This window comes from Camellia sinensis, chromosome 5 (assembly GCF_055761805.1).
Source record: "Camellia sinensis isolate YWXY chromosome 5, ASM5576180v1, whole genome shotgun sequence".
In the NCBI taxonomy this organism is placed as follows: Eukaryota; Viridiplantae; Streptophyta; class Magnoliopsida; order Ericales; family Theaceae; genus Camellia; species Camellia sinensis.
In genome coordinates, this window is record NC_138965.1 from 69,977,416 (window position 1) to 69,984,764 (window position 7,349).

Below are 7,349 nucleotides of genomic sequence, written 5' to 3' on the forward strand. Positions count from 1 at the left end.
TATACTCTCAATTACCTAGCGAATCCACGCCCAAATTGAACCAACCCCTATGTGCCTCTTCCAACCCCGTCTTCACCTCGAAATTGTCTTGACGATGAGCCACTCCAGAATCCACCAAAGCTTCAGGCTCGAATTCTTCAGAATCCACCAAAGAACAAGTCTCTCTTTTGTGTAGAATAAACAAATAATCCTTTGATGTATGCCCTTTAAACCATGAGTTGAATACTCAATCAAAACATCAAAGAAAACTAGCAAAATATCCCCAGATATAAATTTTAATATCCAAGAAGAAGATCTGGAGGAGTAATCCTAGTTTTGGACTAAAACAGATACTTATAGAAATCTGGGACTGCGAAGCTCGCTCGAGTGAAGACTCGCTCGCTCGAGCGAGGAACCAAAAACGCGTGTTTTCCATAAGTGGCTTCGCTTGAGCCACGAAACCTGTGCTCGAGCGTACATTCATCCTTCTCAAGTTTTTTGCCTGACGCAGCCTTCGCTCGAGTGAGCAGGGGCAGACATGCAACTTCGAATGCAATAAAGAGTGCGAAAGTGTGCGGACATGCAGCTTGATCCCCGTCATAATCAGCGAAGTGGCAATCTTGAAAGAATTAACATTACAAACTTCTCTGGAAGGCACAATTTGGGTTGGATTCGCATCTAAAAACTCATAGCCTCACTGAAATAAAGAGTGCGAAAACAAATACAACTGAAAGGAGTTTTATCAAATGGGATTGCCAAGAATAAAAACCTAACAAATATCTATTCTCAAAGAATCATCAGTGAAAGCGCAAATTAGCACGACCTAATGCTGCTTGAAAACCAACTTCCATTCTTTGTTATATCTACATTTTTTGACATGAGCTACACCCTAACCCAAAATCCAAACTAGAATCCTGCTACTACCTCCAATGAACTCCTTACGAGGATGGCTTCATTGCTTCTCATTGACAAGCGACTAGAAAGCATTACATGTCCATAACCGAATTTGAAAGTATACCTGTATATGAAAGCAATCATTTTCTTGATTTTGTGCATATTAGTTGTCTTCCCTCCTACAGAGATGAGTCAAATGACTACCAAAACAAGAATCAGAGAACTTACTGTAAAATGCCGTGTGTTATAGAGCTTTAGGATGGTGGTGTCAAGTTAGAGGTTGTAGAAGATGATAATGAGCTCCATCTTGGCATGTTCAATAGACGCTTTGAACATGGTCATCTTAAAATACCAAAGTTTAAAGTTAATGATAGGACAACAACATTTTTGTGTAACATCATTGCCTACGAGCAACATTCCTTAGACGATGAACCAAAATATTGCTCCGATTATGCATACCTCATGGATAAACTTATCAACTCCAAAGAAGATATGAACCAACTTCGTCGCCCTGAAGTTCTTGACAACTTGCTTGATGATGACAAGGAGCTAGCACTTATGTTCAACAACCTGAGTAAAGAAATGCTTGTTTCGAAGTAGTTTTACTACGCTGAACTGTGGAGCAAAGTGAACGTTCATTACAAGACATGGAGGAAGAAGAGTAGATTCATTGAATCATGATAACTCCACAAATGTATGGGTCACCGTTGCCACTATTGCAGCCGTTTTTCTCCTACTCCTCACTATCGCAGACTCTCATTTCCCAAATTACTACTATTACTCTATCCCCATCCCATTGCTGATATAATCTGATAATGTTTTCTTAGCTCACCACCCTATCACCTACTATTTTATTAATATTCCTACATATATGTCTGTGTTTAATCTGGAGAGTGAATGTATCTTTAAAACAAGTGTTGTTCTATTCACCCATAATCTTAAAATTTTTGAATGTGTTAGTTAAACTTGTGAACAATCATTTGAACTGTTTGTGTGCTTTCTTCTGTGTTTGGTTTCAACTATGGTTTTCCTTTTCTCTAAGGAAAATTATGTAGTGCTCATTAATCGAAGTCCATTTGGTGGTGTGAAGCAAAACATGAATGGTGTCAAGAAAAACTCCAAACCACCAAATAACTTCACGTATTCTAATAGAATTTAAGCTTCTCTAGTGATGCTTTATAGCTGTAATGATAAGAATCTCTGTATCTGTAAGGAAATGCAACTGTATGAGTGCATTGTTAAATACTTTTTTTTGTTAGATGTTGCAAATTTGTGTGCTAAATGTTACATAATCTTTTGATAGTGTTACGACAATTTTTTATTTCTGAATTTCTAGCGGTCAAAAAAAACTTCTATATTGTAGATCTTGGTTTTTTATGTTTCGGAAGAGGGGTTTGAGAGCTTCTCCTCCGATTTTCTACATAGAATTTTCAATTTCTAACACCCACAATGGTCCCCGTTTCTATCAATCCTCCCCCTTATTGTTGTAGGTGTTCTTCAACTCTGGCTTCTAGAGGTGACTGAAGTTTGAGACAACGATGGTGGGTTTGGCCTTTAGTTTGATGCAAATCTTATTTTCCAAATCCCACCTTGAGAAAATTGGTAGTTTTTCTAGAACCACAACTGTTTTTTTGGCAGCTTTTGTAGTTTATAGTTATCGTAACTCTTTTTTTTTTTCTGGCAACTGTTTTTTTTCCCTCTCTCTCTCTCTCTCTCTAACTTTTGCTTGTATGATACTTACTTTTCTTTTAATACAAATGCATTTTAGTTTTGTAATAAAAAATAATTTGTGATACACTATGTATTTTTATTGTAGGTGTTACACTTTTTTCATCGAAATGTTACTCAACAATTTGAAATATAATATAATCTATTGTTGTTGAGTAACATTTCAATAAACAAATAAAAAAAAGCTTGACACTAACCATAAAATACATAGTTGTATCATATAATATAGTAACATGCAATATCTTCACTTGAAAACCATAAATTGTCATGACCCTACTTGAGATTGCATAACATTTACCATAAAAAGATTCATAACAATTACCAAAATAATATGTAAAAAGATGCATATAGTATACACATTTAAGGGGATGCATACTGTTGAGTTTTCCCTGCATCTAATATATAGAGAACTAGGATGACAACATCGAAACCTAAGTGTTAGAAGCTTATAAATTTGGATATGGAAATACAAAAATCATACTATGACTTCAACCATATACTATGAACAGAAGGCCAGGCACTTAAAATATCACTCCCTTGCTGCTGCTGGTTATCAAAGACACCATGCAAAAATAAAGCAAATATAAACAAGTTCTCAAACATCCAACCCTTGACTCAAAAATTGTGCTCTCATATGATTGGTATACCACAATTCAAGATTTTATTACTAGGTACCTCTTTACTGTATTCCATATTCTAGCACGGTGATATAGGCACATACCTCTTCTGCCTTGAAAAACATCAGACAGTGCTGATGTCGACTTGGTTTTTATGGAGCTAAAAGGCTGGGATGATCTAGCTACCACAACTGCATTGGATGCCTGACCAATTGAAGTACCCAAGCGAGCTTCACAATGGACACATAAAAGCTTGCCCTCTAATGCACCTTCTTCAACTGGTGCCAGGGGTAACAAGAATCAAAAACTAAAATTTCAAATCATCTTCATGCAAATTATAGTGTAAATGTCACAAAAGATACCAATAAAAGGTGGGGACTTTGTCATTTGAGCATACATGAATAACCTTGAGAATGAAAGAAAGACAACAAGGCTTGGACATTTGCAAGTAGGATCAATTGAATGATGACCTATTAGCAAATCCCCAATTAAACCATAAACACTAGGGCCGGAAAAAAAAAAAGAAAAAAAAAGAAGAAGATGGAACCGAACCGAACCGAACCAACTGACCACCCGAGAATGACCGAAATTTTGGTTTCCGATCTGTTTTTCAAAAGGTACGATCTGTTTTGGTTTTAAAAAAAAATACCAACCGAGATATTATATTGAAATACTTTTTATAATCTAATTTTTTTAATATTACAAAATAAATGATCAATACTATACATTTTGCAAAAAAATGTTAGGAGGGGAGATGTTCATAGAACATGCCTACCATCTCTGTTCATTTATTCCAAATGTGGGATTTACATTGAAAATCCGACAAAACTATTTGATTGGATGTACCCATCAAATGTGGGCCCAAAGACTTCAATGTTTGGCCACTTTTCATAGCCTATTTATCTATTTCAGCAGCTTTATTCAGCACTATGCCAAGATATCAGAAATTCTAGACAAAATAGAAGGGAGTAGGCTGATGTTTTGTACCTGTTGTCATCCACCGTAGAGGTTCAACAAAGATGGATGAGCACTCAACCTCATCACACTTGTTGAAAGGGTTACCGCCTTTCCTCTTATGCCACCCAAAGGATGTCTCCCCCTCTCCTGGAACATGATCCACAATATTCTCTTGCAATGCAACAACTCTCTGGCATTTCTTGCAACGATATGCATGACTAGAAACTCTTCCGCTATTCCCAGATATACCCACATTGGATGAGGCCTCTTCTGTTGGTAAGCCAGGATCAGCCCTAAATTTACAAGTATCTATTCCTTCTCTACGATTGTAAGAATCGCCTATCATCATGGGTCAAAATATCTTTTCAGAAAACGGAAAGCCCAATAATAGAGTATACTTTGCTTCTCATCATAAATGTTCATATAACGTTAATTAAACATATACAAGTAGACATTTTTCTTTTTTCTTATTTCCTTTTTCTCTTTCTTGATTTGACTGTGCAACATTCACTTAACTATGAATGTGCATATAAATTTATAATATACAAGGGGAATAAAATGCTTTAGTTGACTATGGCAGATCACAAATAAACATAAGTTAACACAGATTACCTATAAAAATCTTTAGAAGGAGAAACAAAACAAAGCAAAGCAAATATATCTACAAAGTTACAAATATATTTTTTTTATTGAAATAAAAAAACCAAATATATATATATATATATATATAAATAAATAAATTTAAAAAAAAAGGGAGTAAAAAGAATAGAAACAACAAGTATATAAGAACTCAGACCTAATACTTTCAAATGAAAGCGTTTGTATATAGGGCTAGCACGATTAACCTTGAAACCCATTTCTTCAAACATTTTTAGCTGCAAGGGAAATCAGGAAACATCTAGAGTCCATGATAAGCTAAACACATTGAAAGGTAAAACTTAAAAGCACTTTGCAAAGTTGCTTATAAAACATAATTTCATAAAAAATTGCTTTGCATCACCTGTTCTAGAAAACCATCATTGGGGCAAACAAATTCACAGCTTTTCTGTAAAGATTCAAGTGCATCTGCAAAGGTGTGCAAATGATAAAACACAGATGAGCTTATTATCAATCTTATCACCACCATTCAGATTTTCAAAACGCAAAAAAAAAAAAAAAAAAAAAAAAAATGGAAGCCCATAAGCAAATACTAACATATAGAACCACAATACTAATTTTGTCAAACCTTCTTGAGATAGTTGTTCAGTTCTCATCAGGTATGCTGTAATGATAGCTGCACTACAATCAATACACATAGACAAGGGTGTAAAATGTCAGAACTTGACAAAACAAAAAACTAAAGCTATTAGAATATATGCCTTCAATAGATACTATCTTCACATTCATCAGAAGACTGACATGAGAGAAAAGAGGTTTCCATGGACTTGGAAGCACTTATTCACAGAAGAAGATATCTGACTAAGATGTGGAAGTGCCTCTGAATATGAGAAAGCTATAATTTTGTGCATGTAAAATATAGCATTGATGCATTGACGTATAGAACCAGGGTTTAGGGAAATCAAACAAGGCTAGTCAAATTAAAATGTAGTGTAACAAGGTTTAGGATTGGTTACGAATTGATTGAACATAATTTTGGGAATAAGATTTTCAAGGGCTGCTCCTATGCTGTGAACATAATACTATTACAGTGCACATTATGTGGAAATAGACAATGCGTTGAAAATAAAGCATGCCTAATCCTTAACAACAAAGAGACAAAATTTTCAATTAGTCAAAAGCACCAATTCCAAATTTGCAACATGCCTCAACAACATACAACCAAAATCTACAAATGCATTAATACATAAATGTACCTTCTTGATACACCAGCAAAGCAATGCACCAACACAAACCCCTTTTTTCGACTCTTATCGACGAAATCCAAACACACGTCCAAATAATCCAACAAATTCTCATTCTTAGTATCTCTAAGCGGTAGTGTTATTAAAGGCGCGCCTAGGCCCAAGTCCCATCCAGGCCTAAGGTTTGCACCTTGTAGCATTCAAGGCCAAGCAACTTCAATAAGGTGCGCGTAGGTGTGCGCCTAGGCTCAAGTCCCATTCAGGCCCAAGGTTTACACCTTGTGGTGTTCCAGGCCATGCAACTATGATAAGGCGCCTGACTGGCCTAAGGCTTGTGTCTTGAAGGTTTTTTTTATTGTTGCTTTAATTGGTTTTGTTTAAAATCTGACCATTGATTTAATATGGTGCAGTTACAAAAGATCTCTACTCTTATTACAGATGCCAATACATTGGGTATTCAACCCCAAATCAATCATAAAAGAAAAATTAGCCCTAATTCTTAATCTCCAAAAGACACTAAATGTTAATATTTCATTTTGTTTATATTAAACCCTAAATTATTTACTTATATTAAATTATATTTTTTTTTCCGTACAAGGTGCGCCTCACTTTGGTGAAGCCTGCGCGTCGCCTTGCACCTTGAGCCTAGGCCTCAAGAGACCTTGGCACCATGGTGCGCCTATCGCCTTTAATAACACTGCTCAGCGGTACCACCATCATCACCAATTTCAAATCGTTGCTTGCATACTCCAACGAGTACAGAAGCTTTTCTGGTGACAAGGAACTCTTTGAACTGTCCCCAAAACATCCTCAAGCTCTGAGTCCCCGGCATAGACCTTGCGAATCTCTTTAGTAGGGATCGATAGACCACTATGCCAGTCAGAGAAAAATGATATCGATGCAGAACTAAGGGTTGACAGTATATGAGTGATTTCCTCGCTACCGTTTTGAAGAACCTCTGTAGCATCACTAATGTTGCTGATAAATAAGTGCTCCCATGCCAGATGCAGCATATCACAATCAATACAGTTCTAACCCAAACCCTAGATTATCTTTTCCTGTCAAAACTTCAAGTATAAATCTTTTTCTCACTATTATAGTACAATTTTGAATCAAATTTTACATCAAAACTGAATCTAAAAATCAAAGATTTTGCAAACCAAACCAAGCCTTGAGTCCCATCAAATGGGGTCGGCTACATAAATCCTTCTTTTCCACTCGGCCCTATCAAAGGCTATTTCGTTAGTCAAATTAAGTAAATCCATATCTCTATTTACAACGTTAGCCAACGTTAATCTAGGCCTACCCCGTCCCCTAACACTCCCCTCTACCA

General features: G+C 36.0%; 1 pseudogene; it reads right to left on the reverse strand.

The window, feature by feature from the left end:
- Positions 1-3,020: 3,020 nt before the first annotated feature.
- LOC145789186 (uncharacterized) lies at positions 3,021-7,029 on the reverse strand (annotated as a pseudogene).
- Positions 7,030-7,349: the final 320 nt, after the last annotated feature.